General features: G+C 39.3%; 1 protein-coding gene across 1 annotated transcript in view; it reads right to left on the minus strand.

The window, feature by feature from the left end:
• LOC122804652 (inter-alpha-trypsin inhibitor heavy chain H3-like) overlaps nt 1–25930 on the minus strand; it is a 1432534-nt gene that overhangs the window by 684880 nt on the left and 721724 nt on the right. The gene's annotated exons all lie outside the window — the stretch shown is intronic.

Raw genomic sequence — 25930 nt, forward strand, 5'->3', positions numbered from 1 at the left:
GTGGACATTCCAGTTGTTGGATATGCCTAGTTAGGTACATACCAAAGGAGGCACTGTACTCAGTGATAGATCTGATGAATGCCAAATACAGTGGAACAATGACTTCCTTGGCCTTAGATGCCGTACCTTTGTTTATAAATTGCACAACATAGAATGATTTCCTCACAACAATAGACACATAATTACTGTCTGTGTATGTCCCCATGTCCTGGACTACCGGGTCAACTCTTAGTGGTAAGTTGTCAAAATGATAGTCACCAGTGGTGGATGACTTCCCAAAGGATACTATTATGCATTATTTGACATTCAGTTTTAATCCATTGTTCTGACACCAGTTGTTTGTCTGCGTCAGCCCTCCTAGAGAACATTTGTGTCAGTGGGTGATTCAATGACATCTTCTAATTTGCAATCATCAGCAAATGTGGTCATCCAGAGGCCATTGACATTTGCCTTGACTTCAGAGAAGTAAATGTCAAAAAGGAGGAGTCTCAGAACTGATCCCTGAGGGACTCCACTTGTGAAAGGCTTTTTTGTAGAGGCGGACTCCCCAATTCTAACTTCCTGGGTCTTGTCTGTGACAGAACTGGCTATCCACCGGGTGACATAAAAGTTTGTACCTAACCTCTTAGGTTTGTCAACAATGTCCGAGTGGGGTATTGTGTCAAATGCATTGGCCAGGTCAAGGTAGGCAGTGTGAACCATTTTACCTCATCTATTAATTTGGCAACTTTCCCAAAGAAGTCCACCAGATTGAGTTTGAGGTTGTCATATTGGTTAAGGTGATTACCTCACAAACAAGAGGTACAGGGTTTGATTCTCACCTTTGAGTAAAATTGGCTAGTCTTAAAATGGTCCACAAGGGTAATTTCACCTATAACTTACTTATATGGATGGAGCAATGGTGCAGTGGTAGTGTTGTCGCCTCACAGCAAGAGGTTCTCTGGTTCGATTCTCGGCTGGACTACCTTCTGTGCAGAGTCTGCATGTCCTCCCTGTGTTCATGTGGGTTTTCTCCAGGTACTCCAGTTTTCTCCTATGTTACAAAGATCTGTGTCTGGAGTGTTTCACCCTGGGCGTCTGCTGAAAATTGTCTTTGTTCCAAGTAGGACATTCCCAGTAAACAAATGTTAAATAAATAAATAAAAAGTTAAATTAGTAAAATGTAATAAAGTGGTACAATGGTCCTTATGCAGTGACTATACATACATCCTCTCTCATGGTTTGACCTTAACTCAGACTGCAGTTCACAGGGTCCTGGGTTCGAGACTTGGCAGAGTTGTGTGTTGCTCTGACTGCAGAGTAGGCATGACCTGCCCTTGATGAAACTAAACTGGGTTGGGTCCAGTGTCTGGAGGTTTCCTATGTCATTACTGATCATTTCCATGATAATTCTTTCCATCACTTTACATGTGAGACTTATGGGTCTGTACATACCTCTCAACTGTACAAATTTTCACAGAATGTCCAGATTTTGCCTCCTATTTTTGGTCTGTTCCTCATAAAATCTGTGGTTTTCTGTCAAACCACTGGAATGATCTGAGGAGTGAAGTCACTAAATAATGACAGACATTTGAGTTTCGGAATTCAAATCCTTCAAAAAATGCATGTCAATACAAACTCTAATATTCTAGCAGCTTTCTAAGTTTATAAGTGCAATACTTAACATCTGACGCAGCAACAACAGATCTCACACAAAACCAGGAATCCACCAAGCAGTTTTCTAAACAGCAGTGGTTTATTCAGATAAAATGTCTCTTAGTGTTTTGGCTAAAAGCCCTTTTCAAACTATAAAAAACACAAATATAACACACATCCTTTATATACAAAACAATTTCCTCTAATTATTCATTAAAATAACGACAGCAATTATGTCATTACAAAACATTTACCCATTTAAAACCCTCCAATTACATTCTTTATTAAGTCCCTTAGGGACTAAAGTTTCATACTTTAATATAAAAATAGATTATTTTTGAGACTCGTCTGTCTTAGTACAGATGACAAACAGGTGGGGTAGTTTGTTTAGATGCTTTATTACACAAGAACACATCAGGATGGATAGCAGCATCATAAAATATAAACAAACTGATTAACAGACATACTACACAGACATACATTATTTATTTATTTATTTGTCATTTGTTAACCGGGTTAGTTTGATTGGGCGGATGCCCTTTATCAGCAGAGACCCGAGGAGAAAAGCTCCAGATAACATAGAAAACAATTAGTTACAAAAGAGCAATACAGATAACAGTAATAATGTAAAATGAGAGTCATATAAGCTTTAACATTCATTACAAAGATACATTTAGTAATCATAAAGTAACATACATGATGTAGTTGTAAGGTAAGTAACAGGAGGGAAGGAAAAGGAGGCCTAGTAAGTGCGGAGTCAAGTAAGGTAGAAATGATGGGGAAAGTGCGAGATATGCGGATGAAGAGACGTAGGTGCGAGATGTCTGTTACAGTGCATAGAGATTAAGGAAGAGGTACTCTGTTACTGAATAGGAAGTGGAAACATGCAACCAGGAGAGACTAAGGTGCAGGAATAGGAGACAGATGATTGGTGGGAGAAGAATGGCTGGGGCGGACAATGGCTGGGGCGGAAATGAGTAGGGTCTTTACAGGATCAAGTCCAGGAGTTGAGTAGGTAGTCCTTTAGAGCTAGTTTGAAATTGGGTGAATTTTGGAGAGTTCTGATATAGGGAGGGAGCTTGTTCCACGATGTGGTGACTGCATGATTGTTAAACCTTTTTTCCTATGGATTTATTAGGTTTGGAAATTTGGAGAAGGTGTTGGTCCAAGCTATGAAGTTCCTGGTTAGGGATTTAAGGGGAGATAAAAGTTGCTAGTGAAGGACATGTCAGCAGCTTACTACAAAATGTCCATCAGGCTCGCATGTGTTCAGTACTTATATACATGTGCAAGCCCCTAAAAACTTCTTAAAGATATATACATACACATTGATCTACATCCTCCCTCTTAAAAAGATTGCCCTTAAATTAAATGACATTGGACTTAAACATGCAATGATATAGACATTAGAAGCAACACAATGTTCATGCCCAAGCTGCCGTGTTTCTATAACATGGTCTAGAGATGTGACCTGATCTAGTAACATGATAGTCAAAACTGGGTTTAACAACACAGACAGTCTTTGATGAACAACTCGTATCAGGAACTTCAGAATTCATCACAGGAACACGGATATTTATTGGAACATCGTCTGGAACTGGAACACTGGACAACTCACTCTGAGATATAGAGTCTTTCTCACAGGCTATGTGCTGTGGTGCAGGCTCAGACACCAGCATCAGATGTTTCTAATTATGCCTAAACTCAACTCCTTGTCATTCCACAATGTGCAATCGTGTCTCTGGGCAAACCAATCCGATTGTAACCTTTGGACGTTTGCATTGTTATCACTTGTTCTCAATGGATCGACTGGTTTGCTGCTCTTATCATAGTAGGACTTCTGGGTTAAGCACTTCTTCAACAGATTGGCTTTGACTGATCTGTTGCTCTGGACACATGGAATCAACAATGTACTACTAATTGGTAACATGGTTCTGGTTTGTCTCGACAGAAGTCTCTGAGCAGGTGAACCCAAAATGTTTATCAATGAGAATATTTCTGAGATTCAAGAGATTCAGGAAAGCATCACCATTGTCTCATTTCAACTTCTCTAGTAATTGTTTTGCACTTAGAACTGCACATTCTACCAAACCATTTGACTGTGGATACTCTGGGCTACTCTTGACATGAGTAAAGTCCCACTCTTTGGCAAATCTTTTGAATTGTTGGCTTGTAAACTGTGTGCTATTGTCAGAAATAACTTTGTGTGGACTCCCATGGGCTGTAAAATGATGCTTCATCTTAGTAATGGCAGTAGCAGATGCTAGATTAGGAAGTAGGTTAATCTCAAACCAATTCGAGTAAGATTCTACTAACACCAGGTAATGTTGACTATTACACTCGAAAATGTCTGTAGTTACTGTCGACCAAGGTAGTTCAGGAATCTGGTTTAGCTGAAGTGGTTCTTTCTGTTAATGTGACAGTACTATTACATACTAAACAAGATGAAAGCCCTCTTTCAACATCTTGACATAGAAGACCAAAATACTAGTCCTCTCACCCTTCTTTTGGTAGAATCTGCTTCTGGGTGATTACATTGCAAAATAGTAATGTACTCGTGTTGGAAAGACTGTGGAACAATTACTTTCAGACCTTTCATGATGATACCATTGTCAGACAAAAGCTCATCTCTGTATGGAAAATAAGGTTGCACTTCTTGAGGAAAACTAGATTGCTTTGATGGCCATCCATGTTTGAGAAAGTAGTTGAGCTTTTGTAAAACTGGATTTGTGGTTGTGTGATCTCTCAGCTCATCAAGATGTGTGGAAGAAAAATTTCTCACTTCCACGACTTCAAAATCAAATTGTTCATTGTCATGCTGGTCAGTGGTTAGTCTCACTGTCATGTTGGTCAGTGGTTAGTCTCACTGTCATGCTGGTCAGTTTTTACTCTCATTGTCATGCTGGTCAGTGGTTTGTCTCATTGTCATGCTGGTCAGTGGTTAGTCTCACTGTCATGCTGGTCAGTTGTTACACTGTCATGCTGGTCAGTGGTTAGTCTCACTGTCATGCTGGTCAGTTTTTACTCTCATTGTCATGCTGGTCAGTAGTTTGTCTCATTGTCATGCTGGTCAGTGGTTAGTCTCACTGTCATGCTGGTCAGTTGTTACACTGTCATGCTGGTCAGTGGTTAGTCTCACTGTCATGCTGGTCAGTTTTTACTCTCATTGTCATGCTGGTCAGTGGTTTGTCTCATTGTCATGCTGGTCAGTGGTTAGTCTCACTGTCATGCTGGTCAGTTGTTACACTGTCATGCTGGTCAGTGGTTAGTCTCACTGTCATGCTGGTCAGTTTTTACTCTCATTGTCATGCTGGTCAGTGGTTTGTCTCATTGTCATGCTGGTCAGTGGTTAGTCTCACTGTCATGTTGGTCAGTGGTTAGTCTCACTGTCATGCTGGTCAGTTTTTACTCTCATTGTCATGCTGGTCAGTGGTTTGTCTCATTGTCATGCTGGTCAGTGGTTAGTCTCACTGTCATGCTGGTCAGTTGTTACACTGTCATGCTGGTCAGTGGTTAGTCTCACTGTCATGTTGGTCAGTGGTTAGTCTCACTGTCATGCTGGTCAGTTTTTACTCTCATTGTCATGCTGGTCAGTGGTTTGTCTCATTGTCATGCTGGTCAGTGGTTAGTCTCACTGTCATGCTGGTCAGTTGTTACACTGTCATGCTGGTCAGTGGTTAGTCTCATGGTCATGCTGGTCAGTGGTTTGTCTCATTGTTATGCTGGTCAGTGGTTAGTCTCACTGTCATGTTGGTCAGTGGTTTGTCTCATTGTCATGCTGGTCAGTGGTTAGTCTCACTGTCATGCTGGTCAGTTGTTACACTGTCATGCTGGTCAGTGGTTAGTCTCATGGTCATGCTGGTCAGTGGTTTGTCTCATTGTTATGCTGGTCAGTGGTTAGTCTCACTGTCATGTTGGTCAGTGGTTTGTCTCACTGTCATGTTGGTCAGTGGTTAGATTCACTGTCATGCTGGTCAGTTTTTACTCTCATTGTCATGCTGGTCAGTGGTTTGTCTCATTGTCATGCTGGTCAGTGGTTTGTCTCATTGTCATGCTGGTCAGTGGTTAGTCTCACTGTCATGCTGGTCAGTGGTTTGTCTCATTGTCATGCTGGTCAGTGGTTTGTCTCACTGTCATGCTGGTCAGTGGTTTGTCTCATTGTCATGTTGGTCAGTGGTTTGTCTCACTGTCATGCTGGTCAGTGGTTAGTCTCATTGTCATGGTAGTCAGTGGTTAGTCTCATTGTCATGGTAGTCAGTGGTTAGTCTCACTGTCATGCTGGTCAGGTTTTACTCTCACTATCATGCTGGTCAGTGGTTATTCTCATGGTCATGCTGGTCAGTGGTTTGTCTCACTGTCATGCTGGTCAGTGGTTTGTCTCATTGTCATGGCGGTCAGTGGTTTGTTTCATTGTCATGCTGGTCAGTGGTTTGTCTCACTGTCATGCTGGTCAGTGGTTTGCCTCATTGTCATGGCGGTCAGCGGTTAGTCTCATTGTCATGTTGGTCAGTGGTTTGTCTCACTGTCATGCTGGTCAGTGGTTTGTCTCATTGTCATGGTGGTCAGTGGTTAGTCTCATTGTCATGGTGGTCAGTGGTTAGTCTCATTGTCATAGTGGTCTGTGGTTTGTCTCACTGTCATGCTGGTCAGTGGTTTGTCTCATTGTCATGGCAGTCAGTGGTTAGTCTCACTGTCATGCTGGTCAGTGGTTTATCTCACTGTCATGCTGGTCAGTGCTTTGTCTCACTGTTATGCTGGTCACTGGTTAGTCTCATTATCATGCTGGTCAGTGGTATTGCTAGGTGATCTGAATAGCATATCAGCAAGATAAAGAAGTTTGCCTTTTTTGTAGACAAGAGTGAAATTATACTTTTGCAATCTCAACGTCATGCATTGCAATCTGGCTGGAGCTGTATGCATAGGCTTTCTCAGGACAGTGACTAGAGTTTGGTGGTCTGTTTTGATCTGGACAGGGTTACTATAAAGATAATCATGGAACTGCAAACATGCAAACACAATTGCCAAGAGCTCTCTATCTGGGCGTATTGCATTTCAGTTTGCGTTACAGTTCATAGGCAACCGGTCGACCCTCTTGAAGAATGGCTGCACCTAGAGGAAATTTCAAAGTATCACATGAAAGAGTAACTGGCTTATGGACATCATAGTATCTGAGAGTTGGTGGACTGGCAAGTCTTTGTTTCAGGACATCAAATGCTGTCTGGTGCTGTTCCAACTACTGACCAGGATACATCATTATGTGTTAGCTCTCTGAGTGGTGCTGATATTTGGCTCAAGTCTGGAATGAACTTGCCTAGGCAGTTGACCATGCCAAGAAAACATTGCAAGGCTTGAACATTGTCTGGAGCTGGCAGCTCAAGAATAGCTGTTTGCTTGGAAGGGTCTGGTTGTAGGCCTGAACTAGTGAATAAATGACCAACATAAGTGACTTCTTATAGCCTGAATTTGTATTTCTGTGGATTCAGGTTAAGACTTACTTCCCAAGCTCTTTCCAAAACAGTCCTGAGGTTTCTGTCATGCTCAGCTTCACCATTATCTCCTACTAGTTTGTCATCTACTATAACAGCACAGGAATACCAAGAAAAACATTGCAACAAGACTCCACTGGCACAATGTATCCCAAATGGCATTCTCAGAAATCTGTCCCTGCCAAACAGAGTACTCAAAGTAGTTAGCAAGGAGGAGTTTTGGTCAAGCAAAATTTGCCAAAATGAACTTTTTGCATCCAAGACAGAAAAAAAACAGTGGATGAATGGGTCTTTTTAGTGCCTTGTTCAAAACTTTAGATTGATTGACATCAGACATAAGAAAAAATGGGAGGGTCTTAATAATGAGAAGTATGTGAATATTCATGGATCACACTTTTAGAAGCTGATTGTTTTCCAGTTTAAATACAACAGTAAGCATTAAACCTATTTAAAAAAAAAAGACAGTTAACTTTGAAATAGCATCTTCTGTGGATGAGTCTTAGTTAAATGTTTTCCTCATTTTATGGTTATACTGACTTTCAATAACATTTTACCTGTCTATGTCTTTAAACTGAAGTGCTTAATGCTACATGGGTCATTTTTCCAGTGTTTTTCTGTTACTTCAATATTATAATGTTTGCACAATCCCAAGTGCAATAGTCTTGCCACATTATTATACCTCTTAGTATACAGTTCTTCTGCCAATAGTATATAACAACCAGCAACAAGATGCAACTGTTTCCAATACTGTTTTACAAAACTTACATTTGTGGTGCAGTGGTAGCATTGTTGCCTCACAGCAAGAGGTTCTCCTGTTCGATTCTCAGCTAGTGTGCGGGGAGTGCCTTCTGTGTGGAGTCTGCATGTCCTCCCCATGGGTCTGGGGGCATTCCGAAAGACATGCGTGAATGGGTGTGCCTTCATTGAAGGTTGGGCATCGAGCTGGCAACTCAGCACCGTGAAAATCTACTACCAATTATTAGCGGACCGGAGTTCTGCTGTGGTGACCCCTAACCGGGAAAAGCCGAAAGACAACAACATTTGTCTGTTTCTCCCACATGTTCAATGGACTTTGTAAACCATCATGCATGTAGTCCATTATCTTGGGCCGCCAATATTGACCTTTCATCTTTTTGTTTAAATTCACCTATCCTTATCCAATCCTGCATTCAATCCTGATCAACATGAGGTTGTTCCAAGAGTTTTCTATACCTGCATCTATATTCATGCATTTTCCACATTTCTTGCCTTCTCATCTGGTCCTTCACCTTATAGTCTTTCTTTTGTTTTTTTGGCACTTTTAGTTGCTGCCTGATTTTTATCTACTTCTGGTTTGGTTTCCATTCCTACTTGACACCTATATGCTTCTGCTAAATTAGAACAGGAAGTCATCTTAGACTTAATTCTTCTCAAGTGTTAAAACTTTCACTACATTTGGGTCTTGTGAGGTCAGCAGATATGTATGCAGTCCTACAATTGCAGATCTATACTTGTAATCGGTTTTGAGGAGGCCCATGCCCCCCTCAGAATGGGAAATATATTGTCTGGGTATATACTGATTTTTATAGATCATTTGATAAGCATGAAGCATCCTTCTTATTTTCCTGTCCAAATGATCCAAAATCTTCTGGCCAATCAGTTACTCTATAACTGTAAGTTAGAACAGGAAGAGGAATTTGGTTTATAGCCTGGCCTTTACTCCTAGATGTCAGTGCTGTTTTCAGTATTAATTTTAGTCTTCTAAAATATTCCTTACTAAGATTTATTCACATTCAAATGAACCAAAACTGTGTAATGAAACCAAAATGATAAACACACAAAAAATGCTTGGGAAAGTCACAGCAAACACGTACACCAATTTCTTTGAACACTTTCATTCAATGTATTAACTAGAACTTCATCAGAAAACATTTACACAACCACATTCCATCTTATTTAAAGAACACTTAAAAAATTTGCCAATAGGATGAATGTTTTTTTTAAAAAAAGATATGGATACAGTAACTTTCACTCTAGTATTTCCCCTACCCATTGTCAATGAAATGTGGATTATTAGGGACATTATTGTAGATAATTGGAAAATTTTATTGGGTAATCAAGATCTTAACAATATTATAGGGGTAAGACCAAAGTTTACTTATAAGAAAATATCTAACATTAAGCCCATTTTAGAAAGCACATCTGTAGTTAGGTCTAAAGATGGTTCATCACATATATTGGGTACGTTCTTTTGTGGGAAGTGCAAATAATGTAGATATATTTTTATCTCTTCTTCAGTGGTATTTAGACACTGTACTAGGACTATTTTGCCTAAAGACTACTCTTCTTGTAACAGGACATCTCCACCTTTAGTCCCTGTCTGTGTAGTAGCTGGTCTAAATGTGTAGAAGGCATTATAACCTTGCACTGTCAGTGTGCTCTCCACAATTTTAAAGCACGTCTCAGTGACCACACAGACATCAGCTTTCTCTAGGGTGAAGAGAGCTTCTAGGGAGTGGAGTTTTTGTTTAAACTCTTAGCATTCAGCAGTAATACCTTGAGATTTTCTTGGTTTTGATTTGCTACGTCAGAAGTACATTCAGTTTGGCATTGCCATAAAAAGTCACTATGGGTGAAGACAATGTTTTAGCTGATATTCAAAAGCCTAGAGGGGAGAGGTAGAGCCCATCCCTGGCAAAGCAGTGTGGTCTGCTGACTATCTTCCATGTTGACAAATATTTCATCCCCTTAAAATGATACCAGAAACTAAGCCAATTATTAAAGTCAATCATCTTTTGTTCGTATTGTGACATCATCCTTGGAGAAGGTATAATGCTGCTCAGTGCCAGACTCATACTAACCTGGGACACATATTCTGAGAGCTCCATGATGTCTCTCTTCATATAGTCTAGGGAGGTACATCTTAGGTTATTTAAACCCACATGGGCTATGACTGAGTCATACTGGTATTTGTGATCCACTGACCTGAGTGCATATATGTAATGTGGCAGATCCTGGCCTCTGATAAGCAACTGATTGTAACTTTCTTCTTACTACGCATGGTGAGAGGGACATCAGTGTGTCTCACAATGGAGGCTCCAATGACAAGAATATTGTTTTTTCTTATGGTTTATTATTAGGGACTGTTTGTTTTTGTGATTTATAATAAGGAACTGCTTTTATAATGGTTTTAAGGAAAAACAGCTATGACTAGCTCTAAGGTTAACTGTCACTCCAGACACAAAATATTCACAAAAAACAAGGTAAAGTCCAGTGATCAGAAATGCTAGTCAGGTAATAATAAGCATCAAACTTGTTTATTTAGAAAATACAAAGTTTTAAGGCCAATGCCCTTCCTCAGTGTGTTACATAACAAACTACTATTCACATGCATTTAAACCAAAATCGTCATGACACAGCCCAGTCAGAAGAAAAGAACAAACTGCATATTCATATTTAAAGATATAAAACGCATTTTAAAACATGAAATATTTCTTGTCTTAATTTAGCTCTGAAGCCAAGATTACACTCTCTCTTACCTACCTTCTACCCAGTCTAATGTACAGCTCTCAAATTCTCACAAATCTTAACTCAGCACTCCTGACCAAACTCGAATCTACCTACAACAAGGTAGCTAGATTTGCTGCCCAACAAACCTACAAATCCCATCACTGTCTCTCTCTGAAACACCTAAACTGGCTTGACTTACCCCATCAGCAGCTTCTCTCTCAGCTCCAGATCATCCATTCTATCCTGTACCAGCCTTCCTACTGCCCAGCACTATCCCCTCTCATCTCCCATTATTCTCCCTCCAGACCTCTCCGAAGCTCTAACCAAGAACTACTACAAATCTACAAACTCAAGTCTAAATTTGGACACAACATGTACAGCTATCACCCCACTATTGCCTGGAATAGGCTCCCACTAGGAATCAGGACCCTTACACATCCTAAACAATTTAAGACAGCCACCAAAGAGCACTTTAAAAGTCACTGGTCCTGCCACTGCACTCTCCCTCCTTAACATCCCCTACTTCTCATACCTTAATCTACTTTCTACCCTTAACTCGCTCTTCTCAACAGCTCTCTCTAATCGTCCTTGACTACTCTTTCTACTGTCTTCTAAAATCTATCAAGCAAATTGCCTCAGCAAAAACATTCTATTGTAACTGTCTTGCCTTCATGCAACTACATCATGATAAAACTGGGTTTTTGTAACCACTTACCCCAGAAACTATACTCATCTTAATGACATATTTCTTTTTATACATCTTGTAAATAGTTTTGCTATACTCCTGATTATTGACACTGTATAACACTGTACTGCTACTTAATGCCTTGTAATAATCCTGTAACATTGCTGTTTAATGCTAATTTATAATGAAAATTGTATAATATGTTGGAGCTTTTCTCCCCAGGCCTCCGCTGAAAAACAGCTCTTCAGCTAAAAACTTACAAAAGAGCCAAACAGTGTCAAGTCCACAAAATAAAACCAAAAGTAAACACTGCAACGGCAGGGATTCACACCACGAAAATCTTTATTCGATAGTTGTACACGATTGAGCGCTTTCTTCCATGCTACCAGGGATTTCATCAGAATCTACATCCATTCCCATTTTCCCCTATAAATACTTAAATCACATCATGATGTCACACATTGCTAAATTGATTGGTGAATTTAAAGTGCAAAGTGCATTAAAAACATGTTAAAAACCATATAAATACCCTATAAATATACACACTTAAATAAAAACTAATAAAAACTTGTAGAATACAATTACATTGTTAATTCCATATGTTCTCATAAAACGTCCATTTTCATTTTGTAAATTCCACTTTTCTATTTAATATAGCCTTTATGGTAATGATTTCATTTAAACCCGGGGTAGGCTTGCTTGTAATCGTATTTGCCATTTGATTTCTCTTTCTTCTATGTATGTTCTATAGTCCCCACCCCTTGGATTTTTTGATACCTTTTCTAAAATTGTAAATCTAAAATCTTTGCAGCCATGAGAACTACTGATATGCCTATATAGGGCATTATTGGAGTTGTGTGTATTTATCTGGTATGTGTGTTCATATATTCTGTCTTTCAACTTTCTCTCAGTTTTACCTATGTAGAAACTGGAGCAGGTTTCACACATAGCCAGATAGATCACACCAGTGGTTTGACAATTCCCTCTTTCTGGTTTCACCACATTTTGTAAATAATTATTGATTTTTATATTTTGTTCTGTACATATATATTTACACTGTGGGCAATTGCCACATTTTGTAGTCCCATGTTTATAATTCAACTTACTGTGCATTTCAAAATTCTTTTCAAGTTTGCACCTACTTTGTATACAAAATTGGGTTTGTGACCCCCTATATTCCACAACTTGGGGTTATTCCTCAAAATAGCCCAATTCTTTGTTATAATTTTCTCTACCTCCCATGCATAACCTCCAAATGGTACTATCATAGCTCTTTCATAGTTCTTTTTTTTTTTTTTCCATAATAAATTTTTATTGAAATATATTTTCCAAAAACATTACAAAAATACAATAAACATCACACACATAATACACTATAACTACTACAAACCATTTATACAATATCTACATGAAATGCTTCCTATATTTAATATATTCCTAAAATCAGTATCATGCTAATATAATATTGAAGACCTTTTCCCATATTTTCGGGTTATTAATATTTTTGTTAGTTTGTTTCAGAAGTAATTTATGTGCTAGTATATGCTTTATAGCCACAAGCTTAAAATTATTCCATGATGTCTTATGTGGTTCTAGCCAATTTGTGGCTATATAGAGTTTCATCAGCAAAAAAATATTCATACAAATAATAGTTTATATCTGGAAAGCTCTCTTGGAGGAATGTGTAGAATCATAAATTCCCATGACAGTGTAGAACTTTGATAACCCATCTTTTGCAGTTGTACTTTAAGAGAGTTCCAAAGTTTATATACGCATTTACAACTCCAGAACATATGAAGAAGATCCGCTGTTTGATCTGCACAGTATGGACAAATTGGAGAATTCCTAGGGTTAAATTTATGTAATCTAAGATGTGTGTAATATGCATTGTTTCTTTCATAGTTCTTATTATTATTTCCAATGTTGTTTATTCCACTGTCTTCTCTCAAACCATAGATGTTACCTAGAAGTGGCTTATATTTTTTACCCCATTCTCCTTGAATGTATTCCACATATTCGTTTATTATTTTTACCGGGTACCCTCTCTCTTGGAACATATGAGCTACTTTCCCTAATTCCTCTTGTAAGTCTTCCTTTTTTGAGGTCATCCGTGCCACCCTGATTAATTGTCCCTTGACTATACTATGCTTTTGTTTAATCGGGTGGTCACTGGAATATTGCAGGTAAGAGTTGCTGAAGGATGGTTTTCTATATATCTTAGATTTGAAACTACTTGTGGCCTTGTCTATATATGCATCCAAGTAGTTTATACCTCGTGTGTTATATACATGTGTAAACTTTAAAAATCCTGTACTATTATTGAGATACTTTACTAGATCGTTAATGATACTTACAGGGCCCTTCCATAAAATAAAAATATCATCCAAAAATCTAACGTAAAGTCTCATATATTGAAAAAAAACAGTATTAAACACATGATTTTGCTCCCAGTTTAACATCACCAAGTTTGCAAATACTGGGGCGCAAGTAGCACCCATTGCTACACCTCTATGTTGCTTGTAGTATTCTCCATCAAAAAAAATGTAGTAAAAATCTAAGACAATTTCCATAAATTCCACTATTAAATTTTATTTATCTATATCCAGTGTTGTGTTCTTATGTAAACAATCTCTAAACATGTCTAATCCCTCCTGTTTGGGAATGCATGTGTATAATTCAACTACATCTATCGTTACGAATATTACATCCTTGTCCCACATTTCTTCCTTAATTCTTCGCAGAAAGTCCCATGAGTCTTTGATTATGTGATCGCTGTTGAAAACCTGCTGTTTCAGCCACTTATCTATAGTTGCTCCAAAAGGGTACGTTTTTGACCCTCGTCCATCCACAATTGGTCTGAAACTTAAATTTTCCAAATTTTTGTGGGTCTTTGGTATCCCAGATATAGTGGCTACTTTTGGGTTTACGACTTTTAAGTATTTATAAATTTCTCCTGTTATTCTTTCTTCTAAGAGGTAATCTTCCAAGTAGTAATCTATTCTTTTGTTACTAATATTTGTCTCATTAAGGGATGCTGGTTGATATGTGTCTGGGTCATTCGACATTTCAAAGATTTTTTGGGAATATTCCAGTGTGTCAAAGAAAACCATCCCTCCTCCTTTATCTGGTCGCATAACTCTTATAGTTTTATCTTTCTTAAGATTTTGCAGGACTTCATTTTGTTTGTAAGTCAAATTTCTATTTACCAAGGTGGGCTTCTCCTTACTTTTTAGTTTATAAATGTCCTCCATAATTGCTTTTTCTAAGACATTTAAGGTCGGGTCTAAAGGTGGATTGTACACACTTTTATTGCTAGGTTCCAAAGTAATATTTTTTCCTTTTCTTTCAACTTTAGTTCTGTCATGAAACATGTAGGCCAAATTTAACTTTCTCAGGAACAGTTTTAATTCTATAATAGTATTGGTGTAATCAAAAAACCTTGTTGGGACGAATTTTAACCCTTTCATACATAATTCAAAGTGTTCAGGTGTTAATTCTATCCCTGCGTAGTTATAAATATGATATCCATTCATAGTATGTACAACTCCATTTTCTAGTATCTGTTTATTCATATTTAATTCCTGTTCCTGTTCCTTCTGTTCCATCCTGTTGTCCATTGTTCTCTTTCCTGCTCTAGCTCATTCTTGTTGGTACTGAAAAGTTGGAAATTCACTGATGCCTTTATTAATTTGTTCTTTATTGTAGTAATTCATATTTGGTTCTGTTCTATGCATTTTTCTTTGCCCATTAAAGTTTTTGTTCTGATTATTTCTGTTAGATTTCCCTAATCTATCTCTCTTAATAACATATGCCCTATTTTCCTTGTATTCTTCTAAGTCCCTCTTTAATTTCTTACATTTAGTTTCAAATATTCTATTACATTTGAAATCTACACTGTCTAATTTCCTGTAGTACACCCCTTCATATTCAGTGAAAAGAAAGTCAGTTTTAATTTTTCCATCCAGAATTTCTGCTTCACCTATCAGTTTGCTAAGCTTTTTGTCATTATGTGTTATTATTTTCCCTATTAATTCCATACCATATCTGTCAAACATTTATTTAAATTCTGCTATTAAAATATCATCATAATCTAGCCCAAAAGGGAATTTGCAAATTCTAAGACCCTTAGGTATAATTTTCTTAGTCAAACATTCAGACAGATATCCATTTTCTAACTGCAACTTCTTTATGTCAAACCCTTTTGCTTCAAACTTGTAAATCATGTCCGTTACTGTACCATCATACAGAATCAGCTCATCATTGCTATCCTTTGGTCTTTTATCACACAAAGCATCATCTGGAAAAACATATTGTTTTACAAAAAAGAATCAAAGTCTTTTATATGTCCAAGAGCTTGTTTTTGAACCATGTGGTTCGAGCTGTTACTCACATGTCTCTGGTTTATACCCTTATAGTTTCATAGTTTCATAGTTTGGTACTAGGCTATCTGCCCTGGGGCATTTATAAGCCTAGCCATAGTGATGTGGCTTTCACCACCCCATGTAATGGTACAAAAGTGTACAGAATAGATTTAGAATACTGTGTCTCTGTCTAGTAGTGACACAGAGATGACCCCTGGGGTAAACCTACGATCTCCCATCCACTCGTCAAGATTTCTCTTGAAGAGAGTCAGTGAGGGGCTCTGCCTAACATGAACTGGGATTCTGTTCCAGAGTATGGGAAGCCTCTGAGTTATGAATCTGTCCCTCCAGCATGTCCTATTCATATTTGTGCTGAGGTTCAAATCTTTAGCTCTCGTGGTTCTGATGGATTTGGATTTTTTGAGGTGAAGCATGTCCATCAATTCCTGATTGGACATGGCCTTGTACGTCAGGCACAGATCACCTCTGAGTAGGCGGTATGCTACTGAATAGAGTTGGAGTTTCTTTAGTCAGGCAGCATATGACATATGTTGGAGACCCTTGATCCTCTTGGTGAGGTACTTTTGGGGTCTCTCTAGCTGTTGCAAATGCCGGGTGAGGTACATACCAAATGGGGCATTGTACTCAATCATGGGCCTGATAAGGGAGGAGTACAGGGGCATAATGACCTCCTTTGATCTGGATGTGAATCCCTTCATGATAAGGTGGGCAAGGTAGAAAGTCTTTCTAACCACTTTGGCAACGTGGGTGTCAAATGAGAGGTCACTATCGACTTGGGTCCCCAGGTCTCTGATTACTTTTTCTGTACTCAGTGGGTTACCGCCTATGTGATAATTTGTGGGCACTTTGTTTTTCCCAAAGGGGATGACTATACATTTTTTGGCATTTAGTTTAAGGCCAAGACTCTGGCACCAGTTGTCCGTTTCAGTGAGGCCTTTCTGTAGGATGTGTGTGTCAGCTGGTGTATCGACTATGGCGCCTAGTTTGCAGTCATCTGCGAACTTTGTCAGCCACAACCCTCCTATGTTTGCTTTCACATCTGAGAAATAAATGCCGAACAAGAGGGGTCCCAGGACAGAGCCCTGTGGGACACTACTTGTTACTGGCTTTGAGTCTGACATGGCTCCAGCGATTTTGACTTTATGGGTTCTATCCTTTAGCCAGTTTGCCACCCATCTTGTGACATATGGATTTACATTTAAGCTGTTGAGCTTGTCTAAGATGCCAGAGTGGGGTATTGTGTTGAAAGCTTTAGCCAAGTCCAGGTAGGCTGTATGGACTGCTTTGCCCTTGTCAATGGCTCTAGTGACTGTTTCGAAAAAGTCAACCATGTTTAAAAGGCAGTATCTGCCTTTTACAAAGCTGAACTGGGTGGGATCGAGTGTCTGTAAGTCCTCAATGTCTCTGTTTATTAGTTCCATCCTTATGGCATTCTTCATTCATGGTACTTTTATTGCCATTACATCCAGTCTCTGCGTGTTTATACTTAATAGCTGCTTCTTTTGGTCTCGCCCCCACCCTTATTGCTTCAAATGACTTGTCAGTACCTTTTGTGTTTAAATGGTGTAAAAAGCTGTCATTTCCGACCTCGTTGGCGTTCACCTCGCTTACACCCTGGATTCCTGTTGTTCTCATAGTCCTGCTCACGTTGGGCATGACATCACTTAAGGGGGACGAGTGGCACTTTCTTTTTGAATTTACGCCTCTGTTTAGTTCTTCTGGTTGAGTGAGGAGCTCAATTAACCTTGTGAGATCCCCTTTTAGTATTACAAGTTCCGATTGGACTCGTTGCATTTCTTCTTTCCTTACAGGGGAAAACAATACTGGAATCTCGTCGAGCGAATCCATACCAAAGGCTGGCTCCAAAAATCAACCAAAAATTACAAAAGAGCCAAACAGTGTCAAGTCCACAAAATAAAACCAAAAGTAAACACTACAACAGCAGGGATTCACACCACGAAAATTTTTATTCGATAGTTGTACACGATTGAGCGCTTTCTTCCATGCTACCAGGGATTTCATCAGAATCTACATCCATTCCCATTTTCCCCTATAAATACTTGAATTACATCATGATGTCACAAATTGCTAAATTGATTGGTGAATTTAAAGTGAAAAGTGCATTAAAAACATGTTAAAAACCATATAAATACCCTATAAATATACACACTTAAATAAAAACTAATAAAAACTTGTAAATCTTCAGCAATCCCAGTCAACAAATGTAAAATAAATAAATAAATAAATAAACTAAGTCTTGCACTCTAAAATTAAAAAACATATAAAATGTACAAAAATATATACATATTTGTATAACAAAGTGCATATATCAATCATGGGTTCATAGGTTCATAGATAGGTACTAGGCTATCGGCCCTGGGGCCTATACAAGCCCAGCCAAAAAGGTACCCTGGCTTTTGCCACCCAAGAAAATTATTTTCCCGTGCCACTGTCAAGCAGAGCCACAGAGGTGGTCTCCGGGGTGAATTTCCTATTTCCCATCCAATCATCAAGATTTTTCTTAAAGAGTGCTAATGAGGAGCTTTGTTTGATATAGATAGGTAGTTTATTCCAGCGTATGGCAAGTCTCTGGGACAGGAATCTATCCCTCTGGCATGTTCTGTTTATTGTGGTGACAAGGTTTAGGTCTCTAGAGAGTGTAGCTCGGAGGGATTGGGATTTCTTTAAGTGGAGCATGTCCAACAACTCTGGGTTTGACATAGCTTTGTATGTTAGGCAGAGATCACCTCTGAGTAGGTGATATGTGACGGAGTAAAGCTGGAGTTTTTTGAGATGGCCTGTGTAGGGCATCTGTTTGAGGCCAGTAATCCTCTTTATGTGTTATTTCTGCAGCCTTTCCAGTTGTTGTAGATGTCTTGTGAGGTACATACCAAAAGGGGCATTGTGCTCTACAATGGGTCTAATGAGTAATGAGTAGAGGGGAACAATGACCTCTTTTTTTCTGGATGAGAAACCTTTTGTGATGAGGTGTGCCATGTAGAAGGATTTCCTGACTACTGTGGCGATGTGATTATCAAAGGAGAGACTACTGTCCACCTGTGTCCCAAGGTCTCTTATCACACTTTCGGTGTTAAGTATACTACCGCCTATGTTGTAGTTCATGGGTACAGAATTTTTATCAAAGGGGATGACAATGCACATTTTGGCATTGAGCTTGAGGCCATGGCTTTGACACCAGGCATCTGTCTCAGTGAGGTCCTTTTGTAGGATGTCCATATCGTTGAGAGTTTTGATTATGGCTCCTAGTTTGCAGTCATCTGCAAACTTCGTTAGCCAAAGACCTTCTGTGTTAGCCTGCACTTCAGAGAAGTAGATACCAAACAGGAGAGGACCCAGGACTGAACCCTATGGTACTCCACTTGTCACTGGTCTGAAGTCGGATTTGGAGTCTGCTACTTTCACAGTGTGGGTTCTGTCAGTGAGCCAGTTGGCAACCCATCTTGTGACATAGGGATTTATACCTAGTTTAGTGAGTTTATCTATAAATCCAGAGTGGGGGATGGTGTCGAAAGCCTTGGCAAGATCTAGATAGGCTGTGTGAATCACCGTACCCTTGTCTACGGCTTTGGTAACTGCTTCAAAGAAGACTATCAGGTTTAGGAGACATGATCTGCCTTTTACAACCCGAACTGGGTGGTGTCCAGAGTTTGGAGATTACCAATGTCTTTGTTTATAAGTTCCATGTTGATACGTTCCATGGCCTTGCAGACCAGACTTGTCAGGCTAATGGGGCGGTAGTTCCCGGAGTCCGTGGTGGCTCCCCCCTTGTGGAGTGGGATAACTGTTACTGTGCACCATTCAGCAGGCACAAAGCCTAAGGTGAGGCTATGATTGAACATGGTATTTAGGTGGGGTGCCAGTTTGTTCTGTAGTTCATGTACAACGCAGCCTGGGATGTTGTCTGGTCCCATGGATGCTGTGTTCTTGGCTTTGAAGTGTGTGGTTTTTACCTGTGCAGCTGTGAGTTTGGAGATTACCAATGTCTTTGTTTATAAGTTCCATGTTGATACGTTCCATGGCCTTGCAGACCAGACTTGTCAGGCTAATGGGGCGGTAGTTCCCGGGGTCCGTGGTGGCTCCCCCCTTGTGGAGTGGGATAACTGTCACTGTGCACCATTCAGCAGGCACAAAGCCTAAGGTGAGGCTATGATTGAACATGGTATTTAGGTGGGGTGCCAGTTTGTTCTGTAGTTCATGTACAACGCAGCCTGGGATGTTGTCTGGTCCCATGGATGCTGTGTTCTTGGCTTTGAAGTGTGTGGTTTTTACCTGTGCAGCCGTGATTACAGGAACTTTGCATTCTTCCAGTATAGAGATGGGCTCTTTAGGTTTAAGACGGGGGTAAAGTTAGCACTGAACCTATCTGCCAGGATGTTGGCAATATCAGTTGGGTCTGTATATTTAGTGCCATTGTGCTGTAACTCATAGCAGATCTGAGTGTTGCCATTGAGATTCTTGACATAGCTATAGAATGCTCTGTGGTTGTCTTTAGGATCAGTGGTGATTTTTTCATAACTAGCTTTGGAGGATTTTATCAGGGATCACAGCTTCTTACTGAGGCTGACCAGGGAGCTCCTCCACTCATGGGATTTTACTCTCTTTTGCAACAGTTTCCTCCTTCTGTTGTACAGTTTGTTTATGGCAGGGGACCACCAGATTGGATTCCTTTTTTTGGAGGATAGCATCTTGGTTCTGTTGGGGATAGCACGATCCATCCACTCATGTAAGTGCTTATAAAATGCAGTTGTGTAGGATTCAGTAGTTGTAACTGTATTGCCCATCTGCATGGGTGTCACGAAGTTCACCACTACTGTCTTAAGAAACATGAAGTTGGCTTTGGAGAAATTTTTTACCATGGTTTCCTTAATGGGGGGTGGGGGCAGGATGTGGATATCTAGGGTAATTAGCTTATGGTCGGATCAGACCAATGAGGTGTTGACTTCAGATGTGGAACACCAGTCACTCATGTTGGTAATGACTAGATCTAGGATATTGTTGCCCCTGGTGGGGGTGTGGATAAGTTGATCCAGGGCATTTGAGTTTATGAATTCCAGAAAGCGTTGAGCGAAGGCGTTGGTGCATGAGCAGTTTTCCCAGTTAATGGTGGGGTAGTTGAAACCACCCATTATTAGGGTGTTTGGTTGAACCCTAATACTTTCCAGTACATCAAGAAAAGAGGAGTGGGAATCATGGGGCAGGGTGGATGATCTGTAGCAAGCTACAATTTGGATTGCAGTTTTGCCCAGAGTTAGTTGCACTTGGATAACCTCGGCTGCATTATGCCGAGCAACTAGCCTGGAGGTATGGATATCCTTAATGAATATGGACACACCTCTGCCTTTGGTGTTCTGGTCCAGGTTACATGGCCGAAAAGTGTAGTATGAGTTATAGCCTGGTAGTGCAGGGGTGCTCTCTGGAGCCTTGAACCAGGACTCAGTCACTGCACAGATATCAATGTTCTCCATTTTAAGGAGTGCCTCGAGTGAGTGCATTTTGAGATTTAGACTTCTAGCATTGAGTAGCATCACCCTCAGTTTTTGCTTGCCTGTTCCTGTTATGGTGGTAAATTTGTCATTTGAACCTTGCCTAAAAAAGGCACTATAGGGGCGGCAAGAACCTTAGCCAGTATCCGGAATTCCAGGGGTGACAGCTGCAGGCCATCTCTGGCAAAGCATCGTGGTCTGTCGACCATGTTATCCCAGGCAGACAGATACTAGATCCCTTTAGAATGGCACCAGATGCTTATCCAATTGTTGAAGTCAATCATTTTGTCCTTGTACTGTGGCATCATTCTGGGTGATGGAAGAATGCTACTCAGGGCTAGAGTCATACCTGCCTGGGCTACAAGATCAGAGAGCTCTTCCATGTCTCTTTTCATGTAGTCCAGGGAGGTACATCTCAGGTCATTCACACCAAGATGGACAATAACAGAGTCATATTTGTACTTGTTGTGAAGTGACCTGAGTGCGTGGGTTATGTGGTGGATCCTGGCACCCATAACCTTCTTGTTTAGCCTGGTGAGTGAGACATCAGTGTGCCTGACTATAGAGTCACCTGTGACTAGTGTGTTGGGTACGTTTTGCCTTACTGGCTGTGGTTGAGTGGCACACTGAGTCTGCTGGCTATGTGTCATTTGGGTTATGTTGGGGGGTGGAGCTTGCTTGCATTTCTGCTTTGGAGGTCTCTGTTGCTTGAGCATATTATTATTGAGAGTCACCGCAAATCTTTTTGTGTTTCTATGTGTGGATTTTGGTGGTGGAGATTTAGTGAGACTATGTGATGAGTGTGGTATGGTGCAAGTGTTTACCTTCTCCTCTTGACTGTCAAGTTCAGTCTTTATTGGAGAGAGCTGTACCTCCAGTTTGGCTAGATAAGTGCATCTCTTTCACAGGTTGTAGTGTTGGGTGGTAGGAGAAGAGGATTGTCTGTGTACATAAGGCAATTTCTACATTGCTGCAAGATGCCCAGATTCATCAGATAGACAGGAGGGAACACTGGGAGCTGACCCTTGGACATGCTTGAATAAAAAACTATTTTCCTCTAGATAAGTGAGGAAAGTGAGTACAAGAGCTGTTTTTCTCTAAGCAAGTGAGGAAAGTAAGTACCAAAACTGTTTTCCTCTAGGTAATGAAGAAGGTTGAGTGCAGTAGTAATTAGTAGGTTATTTAGTGCTTACAAGTTCTGAACAAGTGCTGATCACGAATAAGCAATTCAAGTGCTAAAACTAAGAATCTGTATCTGGACTAAACTAGTTACAGGAAAGGGGAGAAACAAGTGCAAATGTGGGCTTTTAAATCAGAAAGTTGAGAGAGATGGAAAAACTGCTCAAACAGTTAATAACTACAATTTCTGGGCCAGAACCACTTCTTATGTGGTAGATAGGTTACCTAGTGCTTACCACTCCCACTGATAAGCTAGAAGGCTTCTCTCCAACACAGAAAGCTTGTGGGGGGTCTGAAGCTTACATACAGTCCTGGATACAGCAAATCTGAATCTGGACTACACTAGTTACAGGAAAGGTATATATATTTTATATATATATATATATATATATATATATATATATATATATATATATACACACACACATATATATATATGTATATATATATATATATATATATATATATATATATATATATATATATATATATATATATATACAGAAAAGTAGCTAAAACAGCAGTAAAAACAATTCAAATGCAGTGCAAGCTAGCACACTTGAGTATGTAGCAATGTTAGACCAAACAGTTTAAAAAATGCAATTACATTAAAAATGACTAAAAACAAGTGCAGAAGGAGTTTATTAGGTAGAATGAGGTAAAGAGATGGGACTGGGGGGAGTGTCCCAGATCAAATCTACAGTGGGGGTGGGCAACTGCAAAAGCCTCCAAATTTAAACAACAACACAGAAATAGGGAGGGTGGGTATGGGAAAGCCAACACCTTCAGCAGAGATCTGAAAAACTATACAGTGAAGCAAAAATAACAGTGCACAACTCCGAAGTCAGCCAGCAATGATATAAAATTAGTCAAACAACAATTACTAGTACACAACTCTGAAGTGCCAGAAAAATATACTGAGCTCTGTGTATCTCGAGATAGTTTGAACAGCTCCTGTGCCATCATGTATAATAGTTCACCAGCATCTGCCCTTTCCTCAGTACAGGTTTCAAGCGCACTGCTGCCAGGTAGGTAGTCCGCTTGCAGTCTCACTATCCATTCATACAAGCTCATTGCTGCATTAATACCAGGCAGGTAGTCCGCTTGCAGTCTCACTATCCATTCATACTCTAAAGTCTCTAGTACAGGTTTCAAGGTCACTGCTGCATTAATACCAGGCAGGTAGTCCGCTTGCAGTCTCACTATCCATTCATATTCAAAGTCTCGTGTCTGTTATTTAGATCACCTCCTCTTGTGCTCCTATGCACAATGCTTATAACTCTAAACTTAAATTCATGGTCTCTTCCCTTTTCATCCATGTGTTTGCAAGTGCATTGGTTTCAACATTTCTGCATATTTCAGAATATGTTCTGTTATACAATCCTTAAGTTGTCTTGTGTCATGAAGGTTTTAGTTTCTATGTATGTGAACAGTAGTTTGTTATGTAACACACTGAGGAAGGGCATTGGCCTTAAAGCTTTGTATATTCTAAATAAACAAGTTTGCTACTTACTATTATCTGCCTAGCATTTCTGATCACTGGACTTTACCTTGTTTTTTTATAACGGTTTTAATCAGGGACTGATTTTATAATGGTTTGTAATCACCACTGGTTCTATTATGCTTACAATCAGGGACTGGTTTTATTATGGCCTTAATCAGGGACTGGTTTTTATTATGATGCATAGTCAGGGACTGGTTTTATTATGGTTTTAATCAGGTACTGTTTTTTTGTTATGATTTATATTCAGGGACTGGTTTTAATATGGTTTATAATCAGGGACCGATTTTATTATGGTTTATAAATAGGCACTAGTTTTATTCTGGTTTTAATCAAGCACTGTTTTTATTCTGGTTTTAATAAGGGTGCTTTTTTGCATTATAGTTTATAAACAAGAAATGGTTTTATTATGGTTTTAATCAGGGACTGACGGTTTTATTATGGTTTTACTCATGGATTGGCTTTATTATAGCTTATGATTGGGAACTGGTTTTATTATGATTTGTAATTAAGGACTGTTTTTTTTTGGTTTATACTCTGGGACTGGTTTTATTATGGCTTATAATCAGGGACCAATTTTATTATGGTTTTTATCAGGGACTGGTTTATTATGGTTTTAATCAGCGACTGTTTTTTTATGGCTTATAATCAGGGACATATTTTATAGATGGTTTTAATCAGTGGTTAGTGTTGCACTGCATTTTACAGTACAATCCTTTACTAGTTCAAGTAAAAGTTTCAGATACCTGCTTGTAACCTGCATCCAAACCTCAGAATAAAAGCTTGAACCCCCAACAACATTGCAACATTTCATGCAGGACAATGTACTGAAAGGCTAATTCTCCCAACACAAGTTCAAATAATCTGTTTTAAACATGGATAAAGATACAGCAAAGGAATATGAAAGTGCAGACTTTCAAGCACACTCCTTTTGTAGAAATCACAACAGTAGAACTAGCATTATAGCTTTGTAGAACATTTGTAAAATGGTGATACAGGAAAGCAAGGGGCACTGAACCAGCACTTAAGCAGGGGGCAGAAATAAATCTTACATTCTTATACTGTTATATTAGTTAGCTACACTGACAGGCCTTTGGTTGTCATTTCTTGGTCTCCTGGTTTAAATCTGTGGCAAGAATGATAAAGTACCTAATGACTTTTCAGAAAATAGTGTGATTGAGTCACAGAGTCTTTTGAGCATGATAACTAAACAAACCACGTAAGGCAGAAAATGCATCTTTGTAAAAATTACAGAAGGAGGCATTTTGAAAGAGGATAATAAAAGGAGTCAGGGAGTTCTACTAAAGGTCTGTAGGTGGAATATGACAGAAAGTAAAGAACTGTTACACTGATTTGTACGGAAGTAATCGGAACTGACACATTACAGACACTGTCAAATAAAAAGGTGAATGTTTCTACTACACAGCACCTCTCCTGTCATAGCAAATTTATAGTACAAGCATAGTAATTGTCTCAGAGACAGAAATTATTGCATTATATTGAGTATATAGAATTAAATGTATTTGTGCCATGGTAGATAAGTTATGGCACTAAGGTTTGTCATGGTAATTATGATGGCACACTGTCCTTTACAAGTTGTTTTATAACACTAATATCTGGAAGAAGACACTAAAGTGCTTAGGTATATTAGAAGAAAAAATGTATCAAATTATCTATCGTATGATCTCAGTTATTCTTGCTAGGAGTAATACATAATTATCAGCTACAGGATGAGTAAGGTCAATCTAACGCCAAATGGGATAGGTTAATTCAAGCACCAAAAGGGAAACTGGCTGGAATTAAAATGGACCACAATGGTAGCTAGCCTAGTACTTACCTATGAACCTATATCTGCAGTGCATGACCAAAACTGTGTGACGAGGCTGCAGAAAAAAGGTAAACATTACAGTAAGGCAGATACAAGCGAAGAGTGAATGTTGTTGCGCTTGTGTTCCATGGTCTACAGGTCAGGCACCCCATTAGATGAAAGCCTAATGCCAAAGATGAGAAGGGGTGTCAAAAGTGCGCAAGTGTCCACTGTGAAAACATGGAACTGCAAGTATAATAGC

Source organism: Protopterus annectens, chromosome 6.part0, assembly GCF_019279795.1.
Source record: "Protopterus annectens isolate FY-2018-M chromosome 6.part0, PAN1.0, whole genome shotgun sequence".
NCBI lineage: Eukaryota > Metazoa > Chordata > Ceratodontiformes > Protopteridae > Protopterus > Protopterus annectens.